Raw genomic sequence first — 19,578 nt, 5'->3', positions numbered from 1 at the left:
TTAACTATTTGGTACACTTAATAGTAAAATAAATTCAAGCCCAATTCATTATTTCCGGTGAACATTAATTCCGCCAATTTAACTTGCGAACCATTACTCCAATTGCAGTCCAGACCTTTCACTTGATTGAATTCGAACGGCCCAACGTTGAACACCATTTAATATTTCAACTTTGCAATCTTTTGTATCAAACTCTCCAAATACCTACAATACAAAAATCAATCATTAAAACTCTAAATAATAATATAAATAGACTTAGCAATGGTAAATTAGGGGGCGCGTATATGAACATTTACGCGCCCATCAATTAGAAAATTGATTTAACAAGCTTTTTAACGGTTCTAATCATGCGCAAATAAAATTTCGGGAGCGTCCGTAGCAAGCACGCGAAATTTGGATTGTTTGGCAATTTTGAGGACTGCGCCCGGGGCGCACGGGCGCATGAAATTGCGCCTGAGGCGCATCAAAGCTGTAGAACAAGTCAGTCTTTACGGGCTTGCCCCAAACACTCCATGGTCATTGATAGTGCAAACAAGGTAAATTTTTATGGGGGCCGGGGCAATGAATATCTTAATCCTGTTCACTGATTTCAAAATTGTAATTGTTCAAGCTTAGTTATGAGCTTAACGAACTTGAAAATTATCTTGCTCATGCTCAGGCTGCTTAGCTTGTTAACCAAACGAGACAAACGAAGACCACCTTTAATCGAACCGATCTCGAGTTTCTTAAACATTTTAGATATCATAAACCTAAAGAGTCGAGTTTTAACTTGTCCAAGCTTGATTTGAAAGCTTAATGAGCTTTAATATTCCAGCTTTGGTTTGTTTACGTAACAACCCGATCTTAAACGAGCTTTCATCGAGTGGAAACGGAACAAGTGTTATGGAGTGTGGCTTGTGGCCACATTATTCGGAAAGCGTGAAACGGAACCCCACTTCTATTTTAACTTTGGCCACACACTTTTACTCTTGGCCGCACTATTTACTCTTGGACATGACAATTTTACTTGTGGCCGCTTAATTTTGCAACGATGCCGTGGCCACATTATTCAAAAAGTGTGAAACGGAACCCCGCTTCTATTTTAACAATGGCGCGCCACATGTTTTAACTCTTGGCCGCGCTATTTTGCCGCACGTCAACCAAACTCGCATCTTTGGAATGCGAATTACGTACGACCTCGAATTACTTCATCAGTGCCCTATCCTCTCCAACTCACCGTCTGTCAAGTTTTTAAATTTTTTTTTTAAATTTTAACATTGGGGGCTAATCTGAAGTAGGCTATGTTTGGAATGTTGATAATCTTGGGTGAATTAGGATTTGATTACAGTAACGGATGATATACCTGCGGTATTGTGCATACTAATGTTCTGGACTATCAATGAAGGAAGAATGGTAATGTGCACATAAATTGAATTGGGTCTCTAGGCCTGCCCTCTCTGATGCTATTTGGATTTGATTTGGGGGCATGGTTGTGCAGAAAAATAGGTATAGGGCCCACTGTTTCAGTGGTATTCTGAGAGCAACCAATTTGTGCATATTGCCAATGGTTAGGTCTATCTCCAATCCTCCTCCGCCCATACCTCCAATGATTGGGGACTATATGGGTTCTATTATTGTTGTTGTATGAATTATTTCAGAAATTAGGATCACGAACATATCCATGAAGCTTTAGAAAATCTTTAAAGTTCAACATTTCTTCTTTACGGGCTTATTTTAGTGCTACCAAACCTGTTAGGCAAGAAGCCGTTAGAGGTTACCGACAAATAGAACTCGACCGATGGATGGTGTTAAACAAGGGGAATTTTAAATAATAGGGATACGGACACGGTGGAAGACACGAGCAAAAATATGTCAAAATTAGTTTGTCCAAACTCCTACTACTTTTTCCTTCTATTTTTGGAATATCGTAACCCCAAGAGAAGTTTGCAATACTATGGATCTATCCTTACAATATTTCCATCCATGTTCAAATTTGAGAAACGAGTTCTTAAAGTGTCCCCCGCTTAAAAATAATTAAATTTATTTGACATGTCACATGATGTGTTCCATACGTGTTCCGTGTGTCTCCCGAGTGTCATTGCGTGTCTTCGAAGTGTCCGATATGGATACAGCAGGAAGGTAGGAATGTCAGTGCTTATCTAAAACTGAGGCCGGTTGATCTTGCAGTGGCCAGGACAAGGAATGGCCAATTATGCATGTACTCATCATTTTTTTCCCTATTCGTCAATCTCATTCAGTCGTTTTGGCATAGTCTCTGAGACTACTAAACAGCTGACATTGTTATAATGTCTTTGTCCTAGTTATCATTAATTCGATTGGGTCATTGAAGGGGACCAATGGAGTTGACACAACTGAAGTGTTCTTGGGGTGCTACGATCGACATTCGATTAACACATTAATTCGGTGAAGGCCCGTTCGATTTCGACTTAAACCTAGGAAAGCTCAGCTCAAGCTTAGCGCGTCAAATAGCTCGAGTTTGCTTAAAAATTAACTTAACGAACGAAGCTGAACATCCTAAAGCTCAACTCGGTTCATCTCGTTTGCAGCCCTAAGCCACACTTTAACTCTCTTTTTCTGACCTTTCACATGTTACTGCCCAAGACTCTCACTAGACGGTCACATTCCACAATAATTGATTCATTGTTAAAGGGAGTTAAGAATCTGATGGATTCATATGCCTAGCTAATAAAATTTGGTATTTGTGTTTTTCAAAAGATAATTCTACTGCAAATGCACATTAATAAACACAGCATAGCAATTAAGCTACTAAAGTTGATGAGCCATGCATAAAGGTACATGGTGCACGAATAGACCAAAATGGGAACTGACCAAATAATAGACCAGCCCTATAATCTTGAAGTCCACAAATATTACTACTTACTGATCTCACCATAGTTTGAGTATATAGTAGAGGTGGCAAACGGGCGGGTCTGGGCGGGTTGAAACGGGTCGCGGGTTAAATATGGGCGGGTCAAATATGGGTCGAAAAGCAAGCGGGTTGAAACGGGTCGGATCGAGTATGGGTCAAGCCAAACCCAAACCCGCCCAACCCGACCCGTTCTTCTTCTTCTTCTTTTTTTTTTTTTTTAAATTTTTAAAAAAATTATATTAAAATAATTCCCCTATATCGAAACTCAAACTTGCTAAATAAAAATACCACATCTACGAACTTTTCAGAATCAATAAGGAAAAAAAAACCCTAAGTCATGCCTTAAAAAAAAACACGGCTCTGGTTTTACTATGAAAATCAATGATGCATGTACAAGAATATGGTTAGTTTATGTATGCAGAGAGAGAGAGACTTACGAAGAGCCGAAGCCACCGCTTAGGTTTGAATTAAAAAGGGTTGCGGTAACGCCGAGAGAATCGAAAAAGTAAATGTTTTTTACTTTAAATCTTTGTCTCTATTCAATTTTTTTTTGTATTTGCTTGTTTTGCGACAAACTTTTTACCCCTATTAGTTCGTCTAGACGAGAGAATTGAAAAAGTAATTTTTTTTTACTTTTACCCTAATATTTTTTTCTACTAAACATGCCTAGTTTGGGATTTTCAGATTTGAAGAACGTAGTTCGATTCGTTTATTTACGGTATATGCCGTATCATATTCATGTTCGTGTTCGGTTTATTTAGTAAAAAAGTCTTAACTCAAAAGGAACCGAGCTTGAGATAATTGTAGCTCGGCTAGTTCGATCGCGTAGATAAGCCCGTAATCTTATTTATGTATTTACATATGTCAATTGGAGGAAATTCGAGACTAAATTGTGTGGACCGTATACTTTACCTTCTTTCTTGGGTCTTGGAGAGAGAGAGAGAGAGAGAGAGAGAGAGAGAGAGAGAGAGAGAGAGAATTTATGAGCATGCATTTTTCTCTTTTTTTGTCTTGTACAGGAACGGCACTGGTACGTACAGGAGGCGTATGTACGTACACGAGCAAATTCTAGTTTCACTCTTTTGCAAGGATGAGTATTTTAATTTCAATCCATATTGAACCCATTTTTAACCCATTTAAACCCATGTAAATATGGGTTTACATGGGTTCAACCCATATCAACCCGTTATAAAATATGGGCGGGTTGGGTTGGGTTATAAGTGGGCGGATTTGGGCGGGTTACAAAATATGGGTTGAGATTGCCACCTCTAGTATATAGTTTATCATCTTTAGAGGGGGAAAGCAAATTGTGTTTGGGTATTAATATACTATGGTATAATTATTCAGCTGCCAGATCGAAGCACCGCCACGTGATACTTTGTATTGCTTTAGAACCATCATGCATTCTTGTGGGACCCATGACTAACTGTACAACTCCCACGTAAATGTTCGGTGAGTTCTAGAGTGATCTGGAGCATCACGCGACGGTGCTTCCGAACTAGTACTATACAATGCGGTTCGACTTAAGTTAGAAACAAGTTGACATCCTAGCGTATATTCTAATTTTTTTCTTCCTTGTGAATGTGAGGTGTGACAAAACCTAGAGAAATAGAATAGAAAGCCTAATTCCAAACTTCATATACATCTTTCGTGGTTGGAAAGCTCTTTAGGAAGTTTCTTTAAATCTAACTACTTTCATAGTGGCTCTGATCATTTTTAAAACGGTCTGCTTCTGCGCGACTTACTTTTCATAAATGAAACTTTATTATTTTCATTATTCATTTCCATCGTGCTTTAGGACTTTGAAAGTCCTATTCATCAACATAGAATTGCTCTTGATCCGATCGATGTAGAATGAGGGGAATACAAGCCTTTTATCCAAATGATGTGTTTTTCGACTCATTGAGGGTAAAATGGTCATGTCTTTTGAATTACAAATAATGTTGGACCAAAACCACTTCGATTAGAAGGTAGATTTAACAAGCTTTTTAACGGTTCTAACCACTCGCAAATCGGATTTTCGGAGTGTCCGTAGCAAGTGAGCGAAGTTTGGCTTGTTCGAAAATTTTGAGGACTGCTCCCGGGGCGCACAGACATGCGCCTGGGGCGAATGAAACTGCGCCTGAGGCGCATCAAAGCTGTCAAACAAGTCAATCTTTGCGGGCTTGTCCCGGACACTCCCGAACTTCGTTTTACGAGTGGTTGAAACCGTTACAAAGCTTGTTAAATTTATTTTCTAACCCAAGTGGTTTCCATTGAACATTATTTATACATCAGAAGAAGTGACCATTTGACCCTCAGTGGATCAAAAAATAATTCATTTCGGTAAAACACTCGCATCTCTCTCATTTTAAATCGGATCAAGACCTATTTTATATAGATAAATGGGGTTTTAAAAGTATTAAAAGATGGTGGGATCCGACTATAAAAATATTTTGGTTTCGTTCATGGAAAAAGGGTAGAAAGCATACCACTGTAGAAATCGTCGGAGCCACTAAGCAAAGAACATATTTTTAAGTTTCATTCAAAGTTCAAATCCCTTATTCTTAAGTTTTTTTTTCATTGGTTAAGTGTACCACACAGAGTTTATAGACCATCCACATTTCATGGAAGCGTACGGAAAGTCATTTCATCATCGAGACTCGTTCAAAGCAAGGCTTAGAAGTTTACAAACAATTTTGGTCATGTCTTTTGAATTACAAACAATTTTGGACTAAAACCACTTCGATTAGAAAATAGATTTAACAAGCTTTTAACGGTTCAAATCACGCACAAATCAAATTTCGAGAGTGTCTGTAGCATGCGCATGAAATTTGGCTTCTTTTGCTATTTTGAGGACTCCGCCCGGGGCACACAGGCATGCGCCTAAGGCGCATCAAAGCTGTTGAACATCTTCAACCTGTTTACTTATTTCAGAACTCTAATAACTTTGATTCCTTGCGTTGCTTCCCTCACATGCACTCCAGTTGAAACTGTTGGGTGGGTACTTCCTAGTTGATGGGTCCACAAGGGGGCTTATTAATTAAGTCCAAAATGTTATGGGGTTATCTTGTTATTCTTTCAATGACAAAGGGAGAACTTGTAATTTCCACCGTGGGATTACAAAAGAAAGTCAGGAAACTTGTCTCATTTTGACTGCTGATGGTTTCGAGAGATACAGAGAGTTCAGAGAGCTGCCGAAAAAGTGAGGGTTTTGCTTCTTAGTTCAAGCCAAGATCGAACCACCGTTGCTACTCTGATTTTGATGAGATTTTGGTATGTTCTTCACGTCGACGAGCTCTACGCACTGATCGTAGCAGATTGGCATGGTTCTCTCGGGTTCTAAGAGTTTAGGAAATTCACTTGGTGAGACCTAAACTTGTACTCTTTGTTGATTGTTGAAATCTACCTTTGCGTAATGTTTGTATGCCTCTAGTAGCTTGCTAAGGAAGAACTCTTGTAACCCCATTATCATTAGTGGAAGATTTGGTAGCGATTACGCTCCCATGGACGTACCTCTAATTTAGGGGGAACTACGTAAAAATTCCTGTGTCTCGTGGTTTGCTTGTTGTTGCTTATTTTACTTTTGGCTCCTAGATTGCTTGTTGTTGGTTATTGTGGTTGCGATAATTTAGCCTATTCTCTATTTGCACAATGAGGGAAAAATATTCGTAGTGTTTTGGGTAGTTTTTCCCAATAAGTGGTATCAGAGCTACTGGTTTAGGGGTATGCTCGTCTGATTCTTGTGTGAATTTAGAATGGAGGAAAATTCGGGGGCCATGATTAAATTGACTTCCGCAAATTATGCTATATGGAAACCACGAATGGAGGATGTCCTTTACACTAAGGACTTGTATTTGCCGATCTATGTTGATACAAAGAAACCGCAGGGTACAAGCGATGAGGATTGGAAGATAACGAATAGAAAAGCCGTTGCCTTAATTCGTACTTGGGTTGATCAAAGCGTGTTCCATCATGTGGCTCAAGAAACCAACGCGTATGAGTTGTGGATGAAACTTGAGGCTATGTATGAGAGGAAAACGGCACAAAACAAAGTTTCTTTTATTCGAAGGCTTGTTAATTTGAAGTACAAAGATGGTCGCAGTGTTGTGGAGCACATGAGTGACTTCCAAGGGTGGATAAACCAGTTGACTACGATGAAACTAGTGCTAGATGAGGAGTTGCAAGCACTGTTGTTGTTGAGCTCTTTGCCTGATAGTTGGGAAACGTTGGTTGTGACAATCGACAATTCGGCTCCAACTTGGATGGTAACCATGGACATGGTGAAAGATGGCATGTTCAATGAAGAGGCAAGAAGAAAAGAGCAAGGTACTTTGGTTGACACTGAGGCTCTTGTTGTTCAGAATAGGGGCAGGAGCAGAACTAGAAATTCTGGTGGTGACCGTAAAAAGTCCAAAGATCGATCAAGAAGCAAGTCAAGAGGAACATCTAAGCTGAGGAGTGAAATCAAATGCTTCCATTATCATAAAATGGGGCATATGAGAAAGGAGTGTCGAATACTTCAAAAGGAGCTAAAGAAAGGGAAAGGTGTCGAAAGTAGTGGTACAAAAGATACAGCCGCAGTTGCCTCCGATGGAGAAGTTATCATTGTTTGCGATGATGGTTTTGTTGGGCTCACAGGGCAAGACTTGAGTTGGATGATTGACTCTAGTGCTTCCTTCCATGTTACTTCACAAAGGGACTTTTTCGCATCTTATACACATGGAGACTTTGGCCATGTCTGGATGGGTAATGAAGGTGTGTCCAAGATTGTGGGGATGGGAGATGTTTGCTTAGAGACCAACACGGGTTGTAAAGTTGTGCTCAAGGAAGTTCGACATATTCCCGATATTCGGCTCAATTTGATCTCCGCCGACAAGCTTGATGATGAGGGGTACAAGAACCAATTTGGTAATGGAAAATGGAAGCTTTCCAAGGGTTCTTTGGTTGTTGCTAGAGGAAAGAAGAGTTCTACTCTTTATTTGATGCAATCTAAGCTAAGCAAAGGGGAGGTGAATGCAATTGGGGATGAAGCCTCCACCGAGCTATGGCACAAGCGGCTCAGTCACATGAGCGAGAAAGGAATGCAAATTCTAGCCCAGAAAGCACTTCTTCCGGAGGTGAAAGGTACGTGTTTAAAGCATTGCATTCATTGCTTAGCTGGTAAACAACATAGAGTTGTATTCAATAGAACTCCTGCATCTAGAAAGCCTAATGTTTTAGATTTGATACATTTCGATGTTTGCGGTCCAATGAAAGTTAGAACACATAGTGGCACACGTTACTTTGTTACTTTCATTGATGATCATTCTAGAAAAGTTTGGGCTTATGCTTTGAAAACTAAAGATGCTGTGTTGGAAGCATTTAAACTTTTTCAAGTGAATGATGAAAGGGAAACCGGAAGGACTTTGAAATGTATCCGAATTGATAATGGGGGTGAATACAAAGGCCCGTTTCACCGATATTGCATGGAAAACGGCATCAAGCTTGAAAGAACCTTTCCCAAGACACCTCGACAAAATGACGTGGCAGAAAGAATGAATAGAACAATTGTGGAAAGAGTGAGATGTATGCTCTCACATGCAAAGCTGCCTAAATCTTTTTGGGGTGAGGCAATGAGGACAGCAGTTGCTTTAATCAATCTTTCTCCTTCAGCTCCACTAAATGGTGATGTGCTAGAAAGGTTTTGGTCAGGAAAGGAAGTTTCCTATGGGCATTTGAGGGTGTTTGGGTGCAGGACATTTGTACATGTTCCGAAGGATGAAAGGTCAAAACTTGATGGCAAGACAAAACAGTGTATTTTTCTGGGGTATGGTGATGAAGAGTTCAGTTACAGATTGTGGGATCCAGTTGACAGGAAACTTGTGAGAAGTAATGATGTCGTCTTCTTTGAGGATTAAACCATTGAAGATTTGGACAAAAATGAGAAGCCAACACCATCACATGAGTACCCAATGAATCTTGATCTAATTCCTCCACCCATGGTGCATGATGATTATGGGGGAGATGTACAAAATGATGATGATGTTGAAAATACTCCTGCAGCTAAGGAAACAAAACAAGAAGTGCAACAAGAACAAGTTCTTTCCGAACCACCTGAAGAAGAACAGTTGAGAAGGTCAACTAGAGAAAGGCAACCTTCAAGAAGGTATCCCGTTGATGAGTATGTGATGCTTACAGATTGTGGAGAACCTGAGTGCTACGAAGAAGCTCTAACTCACAAGCACAAGGGGGAGTGGATGAAAGCCATGCAATAAAAGTTGAAATCCTTGCATGAGAACCACACTTATGACTTGGTGAAATTACCTAATGGTAAGAGAGCTCTAAATAACGGTAAGAGAGCTCTAAAAAACAAGTGGGTGTATCGCTTGAAGACTGAAGAGAAAAGCTCACAGCCACGGTACAAGGCAAGGTTGGTTGTGAAGGGTTTTGGCCAGAAAAAGGGCATTGACTTTGAAGAAATTTTCTCACCGGTGGTGAAGATGCCGTCTATACGGATTGTTCTTGGGTTGGCCGCTAGCTTGAATCTTGAGATTGAGTAGCTTGATGTAAAGACCGCTTTCCTTCATGGTGATTTGGAGGAAGAAATTTACATGGAACAACCGGAGAGGTTCAAAGTCAAAGGCAAGGAGAACTTAGTTTGTAAACTAAAGAAGAGCTTGTATGGGCTAAAGCAAGCACCACGACAATGGTACAAGAAGTTTGATTTGTTCATGGTTGAACATGGATACAATAGGACTTCTTTGGATCATTGTGTGTTTATGAAGAAATTCTCCGATGGTGACTTCATCATTTTATTGCTCTATATGGACGATATGTTGATCATTGGCCACGATGCGGGAAAAATTGAGAGGTTGAAAAAGGCGCTTGGCAAATCCTTTGCTATGAAGGATTTGGGTCCCACGAAGCAAATTCTTGGCATGAAGATCACCCGTGATAGGAAGAATGGCAAGCTTTGGCTATCGCAAGAAAGGTACATTGAGAAGGTGCTTGAAAGGTTTAACATGAGTAAGGCTAAACCGATTGGCACTCCACTTGCTAATCATTTCAAACTTAGCTCCAAGCAAAGTTCGGCAAGTGAAAAGGAAAAAATTGAAATGAAGAATGTTCCATATGCAACGGCGGTTGGCTCGTTGATGTATGCAATGGTATGTACTAGGCCCGACATTGCCTATGCGGTTGGTGTGGTAAGTCGATTTCTATCTAATCCGGGAAAGGATCATTGGGCTGCAGTGAAATGGATTTTGCGTTATCTCCGCAGTACTTCCAAAATGTGTTTATGTTTTGGAAATAGTAAGCCTTTGCTTGAAGGCTATACGGATGCCGATATGGCGGGAGATGTTGACTCTAGAAAATCCACTTCGGGCTACTTGCTGACTTATTCAGGGGGAGCCGTATCTTGGCAGTCCAAGTTGCAGAAATGTGTTGCATTATCTACCACCGAGGCTGAGTACATTGCAGTAGCAGAAGGCTCTATGGGTGAAAAAGCTTCTTCAAGAATTCGGTTTTGAACAAGAAAGGTATATTCTCAATTGTGACAATCAAAGTGCTATTCATTTGAGCAAGAACCCAACTTTTCATTCACGGTCAAAACACATTGATGTGCATTATCATTGAATTCGTGAGGCGTTGGATGAAAAATTGTTACAGCTTGAGAAAATCCATACGGACAAGAATGGTTCCGATATGATGACTAAATCTTTGCCCAAGGAGAAGCATGTGTTTTGTTGTTCCCAAACGGGGTTGGTTGAACTCCCCCACCTAAGTCGGGAGGGGGAGATTTGTTGGGTGGGTCCCTCCTAGTTGATGGGTCCACAAGGGGGCTTATTAATTAAGTCCAAAATGTTATGGGGTTATCTTGTTATTCTTTCAATGACAAAGGGAGAACTTGTAATTTCCACCGTGGGATTACAAAAGAAAGTCAGGAGACTTGTCTCATTTTGACTGCTGTTGGTTTCGAGAGATACAGAGAGTTCCAGAGAGCTGCCGAAAAAGTGAGGGTTTTGCTTCTTAGTTCAAGCCAAGATCGGACCACCGTTGCTACTCTGATTTTGATGAGATTTTGGTATGTTCTTCATGTCGACGAGCTCTACGCACTGATCGGAGCAGATTGGCTAGGTTCTCTTGGGTTCTAGGAGTTTAGGAAATTCACTTGGTGAGACCTAAACTTGTACTCTTTGTTGATTGTTGAAATCTACCTTTGTGTAATGTTTGTATGCCTCTAGTAGCTTGCTAGGGAAGAACTCTTGTAACCCCATTATCATTAGTGGAAGATTTGGTAGCGATTACGCTCCCGTGGACGTACCTCTAATTTAGGGGGAACTACGTAAAAATTCCGGTGTCTCGTGGTTTGCATGTTGTTGCTTATTTTACTTTCGGCTCCTAGATTGCTTGTTGTTGGTTATTGTGGTTGCGATAATTTAGCCTATTCTCTATTTGCACAAGGAGGGAAAAATAATCGTAGTGTTTCGGGTAGTTTTTCCCAACAGAAAAAGTCCGACAGTCGCGAGAGTTGGTTATTATGTCCAAGGAAGCTAGCTAGGCTTGTTACAATATGCACCAAGGACAACAAATGCTTATGGCTGCACACAACCGCCAGTTGATATCTTAGTTTGATTTGAAATCTTTGCTGCAATAATAGCTGCAAAGATATAAGAGTTCAGCTAGCGATCTGGGTTGTTCTGTTTCCTTGGTGAAGCTTATGTCTCCATCATTCCACTCTCTGTCCTTGATTAAAGTTAAACAATGACTGGATTGTACTCAAGGTACAAGACTGCTCAAAACTTCACTATTGAATTCCAATTACAGGGAAATTCTTCATACTTTTGCTACTATTGCTCATCCAGTCACTCTTGCCAATGAAAGTTTTCAGATTAGGGTTGCAAATGTTGCAGGGTAGTCACTGGGGTTGCAAAGTTGAGCACAATCTATGCATCTACTTTCTAACCCGAGAAGCACTGAAATGACTGTTAACCTTGTGTATCCATGTCCCGCGCAAGACTTGCTTTGGATATTTAGCTCAGAATCTTAGCATATAGGGTTAAGTGTTCATCACAACCGGCTATTGCAAATTACTCTTGTTGGATACCTTAGGATTGACAAGAACCATTATCTTACTATGGCAAAGAAGCATACAAACATCAGAAATCGTTGAAGGCTACCAGTGGAGAATTTCAGAACATCAAACACCTACCTAACAGCAAGATTTCATAAAATTAAAAAAAAAAAAACCTAGCAGAATACTTGATTAAACATCAGTGTCTTTGATCTAAGAAGCTGCCACCTAATTCTTCTTGGAATTTAATTTGAGAAGCACTAGCCCTGAGTTTTTTAAGCACATTGTTTGAATGGGCAGGGGACTCGATTATTTACCTGAAAGTAAGGAGATTCCTCCAATTCCAGAATCGCAACTATACTATAATGCAACCATTCAATGCTTTAGGACTTTGAAAATCATATTCATCGACATAGAATTGGTCTTGATCCGATCGATTTAGAATGAGGGGAATACAAGCCTTTTATCCGAATGATGTATTTTTCAACTCATTGAGGGTAAAATGGTCATGTCCTTTGAATTACAAATAATATTGGACCAAAACCACTTCAATTAGAAGGTAGATTTAACAAGCTTTTTAACGGTTCTAACCACGCGCAAATCGGATTTTGGGAGTGTCCGTAGCATGCTTGCGAAGTTTGGCTTGTTCGGAAATTTTGAGGACTGCACCCGGGGCGCACAGACATGCGCCTGGGGCGCATAAAACTGCGCCTGAGGCGCATTAAAACTGTCGAACAAGTCAATGTTTGCGGGCTTGTCCCGGACACTCCCGAACTCTGTTTTACGAGTGGTTTGAACCGTTACAAAGCTTGTTAAATTTATTTTCTAACCCAAATGGTTTCAATTGAAATTATTTATACATCAGAAGAAGTGACAATTTTACCCTCGGTGGATCAAAAAATAATTCCTTTCAGTAAAACACTCGCATCTCTCTCATTTAAATCGGATCAGGACCTATTTTATATAGATAAATAGGGTTTTAAAAGTATTAAATGATGGTGGGATCCGACTATAAAAATATTTTGGTTTTGTTCATGGAAAAAGGGTAGAAAGCATACCACTGTAGAAATCGTCAGAGCCACTAAGCCAAGAACACATTTTTAAGTTTCATTCAAAGCTCAAATCCCTTATTCTTAAGTTTTTTTTCATTGGTTAAGTGTTCCACAGAGTTTATAGACCATCCACATTTCATGAAAGCGTACGGAAAGTCATTTCATTGTCAAGATTCGTTCAAAGCAAGGCTTAAAAGTTTAAGAACAATTTTGGTCATGTCTTTTGAATTACAAACAATTTTGGACCAAAACCATTTCGATTAGAAAATAGATTTAACAAGCTTTTTAACGGTTAATCACGCACAAATCAAATTTCAGGAGTGTCCGTAGCATGTGCGCAAAATTTGGCTTGTTTGGCAATTTTGAGGACTCCGTCTGGGGCACACAGGCATGCGCCTGGGGTGCATGAAATTGTGCCTCAGGCGCATCAAATCTGTAGAACATCTTGATCCTATTCATTGATTTCAGAACTGTAATAATTTTGATTCTTTGTGTTGCTTCCTTCACATGAACTCCAGTTGAAATACTCCGACAGTCGCGAGAATTGGTTATTATGTCCAAGGAAGCTAGCTAGGCTTGTTACAATATGCACCAAAGACCACAAATGCTTATGGCTCCACACAACCGGTAGTTGATATCCTAGTTTGATTTGAAATCTTTACTACAATAACAGCTTCAAAGCTATAAGAGTTCAGCTGGCGATCCGGGTTGTTTCTGTTTCCACGGTGAAGCTTATGTCTCCATTGTTTCACTCTCTGCCCTTGATTAAAGTTAAACAATGACTGGGTTGTACTCAAGGTACAAGACTGCTCAAAACTTCACTATTGAATTCCAATTACAGGGAAATCCGCGATGATATTAGGAGTTTCACCGTTTTATTCTTCATTGAAGGTTACTAGTTGAGAATTTCAGAACATCAAACACCTACCTAAGAGCAAGATTTCATAAAATTAAAAAAATAAAACCAGCAGAATACCCACTATAAGATTGTTTTCCCTACTGAACAATTCCAGTGGAAGAACAATCCACTACTCAATGAACCCTCATTCAATTAAAAGAAGAAGATAATTAACTTGTATGAGTTATAAATAATCAATCATAGTAATCAGGCTCTTACCTAGATAACATCCCTGAAGCTGGACTGGAAGTGGTGCAAGAAATTCTTAGTTAAAATCCCACAAAATCATCTTCATCCACCGAGAAAAATGAGAGAAATAGTTGAAGGAATTATGCTGCAAAAGAGGGAAATAGAATGATGAAGAAGCTGAAATGAGGGAAATTCTTTGGATCACGAGGAATTAGGGTGTTCTGCTGCCCTGATCAGATGATCGAGAATTTCTACGCAAGTTTCGTTGGAAGCCCCGTGTATTCGTGTGAGAGGAAGATGCGTGGATCACGAACACGTTTACTAGTATTATAGAGTGTGGCTTGTGGCGACATTATTCGGAAAGCGTGAAACGGAACCACGCTTCTATTGTAAACAATGGCCGCGTGCTTTTACTTTTGGCCGCACTATTCTACTCTTGGCCACGTTATTCGGAAAGCGTGAAACGGAACCATGCTTCTATTTTAAACAATGGCCACGCGCTTTTACCATTGGCCGCACTCTGTTACTCTTGGCCGCGGAATTGGACTCCTGGCCGCTTACTTTTGCAATGGCACCGTCAAGGTGAAACTATCCTTCGAGCTTTCTTGTGGAAAGGAACTGTCTAAATACTTCAAGGGCAAAAGAATGCTAGATTTCTGTTTCAACCCTAGAAAAAGAGCGGGGGGTTGGATTTCAGGAAGTTACAGAGTGAGGCTTCAATGTTGAGACATCTTTGGACTATATGTAAGAAATCTGATTCTTCGTGAGTAAAAATGGATCCGAAACTGTGTGGTTAAACATAAGTGTCTTTGGTCTAAGAAGCTGCCACCTGATTTGCCACGCCCCAAATCCGGGAGCATGACCGGCCATGCACCATGAAGTAATCATGGGACACGAAGTCTAATTAAAAATATTTTTAACAACTTGAAACAAATAAAGAAAAACTGGATATTTTGTTACAATAAAATGCGCAACTCCAAACTAATGTTTTTTTAAGAAAATGACACAATATCCCATATTTTCCAATCTCCAAACCCCATAATGAACTGCCAATTAATAAAAGTGTGGAAGCAGTTTGACATGATAAAAGAAATAAAAATGCAAACGCCCTAGAGGTCCAAGCACAAGGTCCCGACAACGCCGCAGAGTCCACTATAATGCTCCATGAACTAACCTGAAAAATAATGTGGAATAAATCCGTCAACTGACGAGCTCAGTGAGTAGTTAAGCATGCTAAGGGTAATAATACAAAGTGGCATACGTATGAAATCAACGATAACAAGGCTCCAAAGAAATGGTGTCAAATTAAGGAAGGTCGAAGGTTCAACGAATAATACCAACAAACTAACGAAGTCAGAGGCTCAGTAAATAGGACCGAAAGATGAATGACTGAATAACGAATTATCACAACAACAATCGAACAATGATAACAACCATTTAATACCAATAGCCTGCTCAACAATATCGGAATGAGGAACAACAGTAATGAGGTAGTCCAAATCAAAGTGGGAACCATATTTACCAATTACCAATTATCAACTGCCAAATATTTTCTCAGGGCTTCACCCGTTGGATCCAACACCGTACTTATAGTCACCACAGGATGGCGCCTAGGACCTTTTCCCTAAGCTGATCCGGAATAGGGTCACAGGGTATTTCACAAGTCTTTTCCCTATCCGTTGAGCACTAGAGTCACAGGGTATTTCACAAGTCTTTTTCCTAGTGGCCAAAGTCACCACGATATCTCACGGGTCTTTTTCTTGGACTTAAATAAATATAAACATAGTCCATGGTCCCAAACACAAATAGAACAACGGCGAGCCGGAGGCACCTGCAGCAGGATTATTCTCCGTGTCGTTGCAGAGTCACAATAATATTATGGAGTCAACGAATCGACGACAGTAAAAGTAAGGGCAATCGATCAATCACAAATATTCTCAATTAACCTTGTATGCCAAAGGGTACGTCAATTGTCAATAATTATGAGAGCAATGAATAAGATTAATTATCATCGGATCACAAGAAATAACGAAATGTCAAGAATAGATTGGCTTAAGAGGATTCCAATAAGGGATCACATACTTAACCACTCACCTCGATTGGATAGATAAAAAAGCAATATTGCTCGAGTACTCTGCTAGTCTGAACAAAAAAAATACATGTACGAAAATCAATTCAATGAAAACGGCTACTCTAGTTACCACTGAAACTAATAACAATATAATTATTGCTAATATTGATCCTCGTTAAGTTAACTCCAGGAATAACCTTATGGGTTAATCTCTTAATTCTCTCGTCTCGACACACGCACACACTGCACATGCATACAGGTTCATAATATATATATATAATATATATATACACACACACATATTAACACATGCACGCACACCTCTTGCTCCTCGCCACCAAACAAAATTCCACCGTCGTCAAATCAAAATCCATAATTCTATGTATATCTATAACTACTATAAACAATATACCCAGCAAGGAGAAAGAGACGATGAAAACATTAAGCTTACCCGACGATTTACTGATCCAGAAACTATCAAACGAATTTTCAACTGCGGCTACTCTTTCACGTTCTCCTCCCCAAGGAATAAAATAACCCTACTTCTCAGATGTTTCCTCACCCTAATAAACTGCCCACGTTCAAACTTAAAACTTATCTTGTCTAATTACATAATCAACCCAACATTATTCTTGACGTTAACTAATCACTTGCGAGGACCCATTCCCAGTTTAACCAAACTTAGCATTTTAAGCGATACGTGTAACTGATGCCAAAAAATAAGTAGCCAACATATTTTTTTTTTTTAGCAAGAAGTTTGAAAAGAAAAATGAAAGATTTAATTATTTGCATTAAAAATATTATTATTATTATTATTTTAACTGAAAAAGTGGGACGTCACATGATTCCTCTTGGAATTTAATTTGAGAAGCACTGGCCCGGAGTTTTTAAGCACATTGTTTGAATGGGCAGGGGAGTCAATTATTTACCTGAAAGTAAGGAGATTCCTCCCATTCCAGAATCACAACTATACTATAATGCAACCATTCAATGTTTCTGTTATCAGGATTTCTGGGCTCCACACTATGAATTTTCTTCTTTCTCTCTTGGGATCTTCATTGAGATTCAATGTTTTTCTTCATTGCTTAAGTGTTTCACAGAGTTTATAGACCATCCACAATTCATGGAAGCATATGGAAAACCATTTCATCATCTAGATTCGTTCAAAGAAAGGCTTAAACGTTTACATACAATTTTGGTCATGTCTTTTGAATTACAAACAATTTTCGACCAAATATCATTTTGATTAGAAAGTAAATTTAACAAGCTTTTTAACGATTCTAACCACGCGCAAATCAGATTTCATGAGTGTCCGTAGCATGCGCGTGAAGTTTGGCTTGTTCAGCAATTTTGAGGACTGCGCCCGGGGCGAACAAAATTGCGCCTGAGGCGCATCAATGATGTAGAACAAGTCATTCTTTACGGGCTTGCCCGAAAGACTCCCGAACTCCGTTTCACGGGTGGTTTGAACCGTTACAAAGCTTGTTGAATTTACTTTCTAACCCAAGTGGTTTCGATTCAAAATTATTTAATAATTACTCTTGGCCACAAAAAATTACTCATGACCGCATATAATTACTCATGGCCGCAAAGAATTACTCATGGCCGCATAGAATTACTCTTGGCCACAAAAAATTACTCATGACCGCATATAATTACTCATGGCCGCAAAGAATTACTCATGGCCGCATAGAATTACTCTTGGCCACGAAAATGCTCATGGCCGCAAAGAATTACTCTAGGCCACGTAGAATTACTCTTGGCCACAAAAATGTTTCGCGGCCAAGAGTAGTTATTTGTGACCAAGAGTAATTTTTCGCGGCTAGGAGTAGTTTTTCGCGACCATGAGTAATTTTTTGCAACAAGGAATAATTTTTTTTGTGGCCAAGAGTAATTATTGAAGGGTTTGACCATCCGAATTGATTCCAGCATTTGAAGTATTTATAAGTGATTCAAATGTAATTTTCCACATAATGATTGTCTACACGACATCTATATTATTAAACACTAGTGTTTGCATGTGCTTATGGCACTACACACCCCGGTTGAAATTGGCCTACGGCACTTGCTAGCTAGTGGCTCAAACACTAAATCGATTCATTAGTATGTAGTATGTGATCCTCTTCTTAGTGGCACGAAAGAGATTTACCGGAAAGCAGGATGTCACAATCTACCCCCCCTAAGGATGCAACATCCTCGTTGCACAGGACCAGCAACCTCCCCTGGGGTCCATGGCAGTAGAGCGCATCCTTTCCACCATTTTGCCCAGGGCGGGACTCTGATACCATTTGTAACGACCCGCTCCATCTTTGTACAATATTGTTCGCTTTGGATGCCTAAAGCCCATAGACTTTCTAGTAGGTCACCCATCTTGGACTACCCCAGGATAAACATGCTTAACTGTGAAGTTTCTATGCATTTGGGCCCGCCCTCACGGCTTTAAAAGGCCTTGTACAAGTAGGAGGGGTGATTTGGATGACTGGGTTGTGATGTATAGAGTCAATTTACTCGGAGGGTCATCCAAGACGATGACTGGGTTGCTTCGTTGAAGGTCATCGGAGACTGGGTTGCTATAGAGAGAGCATATAGGGGGAGAGAGATAATCTGGAGAGAGAAAGAGGAGGAGAGAAACGTGTGGGTTGTGGTGTGTAGAGTCAATTTACTCGGAGGGTCGTCGAAGACGATGACTAGGTTGCTTCGTTGAAGGTCGTCGAAGACTGGGTTGCTAGAAAGAGAGCAGATGGGGGGAGAGAGATAATCTAGAGGGAGAAAGAGGAGAGAAACATGTGGGGTGTGGGGATGAGAGCTCAAAATTAATTCTCTATTTCAAATTTTGAACCCAAATCAATGCTGACCTTGGATTTGTTTCAATCTCAACCCTCAAATCCCATTTATTTACTAAAGTGCCATTGGTTTGTATATAAAAGGTGAAGAAATCTGAACCATTGAATTTGTTTGTATGGGTAGATAAAATTTGTGTCAGGAGAAAATCTGAACTGTTGGAAAGGAATATTCCTAAACACCCTTGTGTTTTATTAGATAGATAGCGGTTTTTGTCTACACATACAAACATGAGCACCTCTACAGTCGTTGATTGCCTTCAAGCTAAGATCATAGCCGTCCAATTAGGAGAATGTTTCCTTAAGTTATACTTTGACCTGTTTTGTTAATGTATACACTTTCCTTTCCAATTTATGACCTTTTGATTTTTTTCATTTTAAGTTGATATTATTTCAAGAGGGTTGGTAACTAACCTATAAATTATTGCATTTTATCTATTCTCTCTACTTTGGCATGAGCTTTTTAAAGTGAGGCAGAGAGTGATTAGGTTATATTAGACGGGTAGAGCAGACAAGTTGGGATTGTATTTTGTTTGGATGTGCCTTTAGGCACGAACATCCGCAAGTGATTTTATATGCTTGAAGGCGTTTCAATGAGACATTTCGGTTTGGGATTTGTAAAGTA

General features: G+C 39.8%; 1 non-coding gene across 1 annotated transcript; it reads left to right on the top strand.

Annotated features, from left to right (window-relative positions):
* Positions 1-1,376: 1,376 nt before the first annotated feature.
* LOC131331626 (small nucleolar RNA snoR100) lies at positions 1,377-1,484 on the top strand. The gene has a single exon (XR_009201436.1). It is a non-coding gene; the product is annotated as a small nucleolar RNA snoR100 (small nucleolar RNA).
* The last annotated feature ends 18,094 nt before the right edge of the window (positions 1,485-19,578 follow it).

Source organism: Rhododendron vialii, chromosome 6a (assembly GCF_030253575.1).
Source record: "Rhododendron vialii isolate Sample 1 chromosome 6a, ASM3025357v1".
Classification (NCBI taxonomy): Eukaryota; Viridiplantae; Streptophyta; class Magnoliopsida; order Ericales; family Ericaceae; genus Rhododendron; species Rhododendron vialii.
Note: the sequence above shows the minus strand (reverse complement) of the source record. Positions and strands in the feature narration are given on the sequence as shown.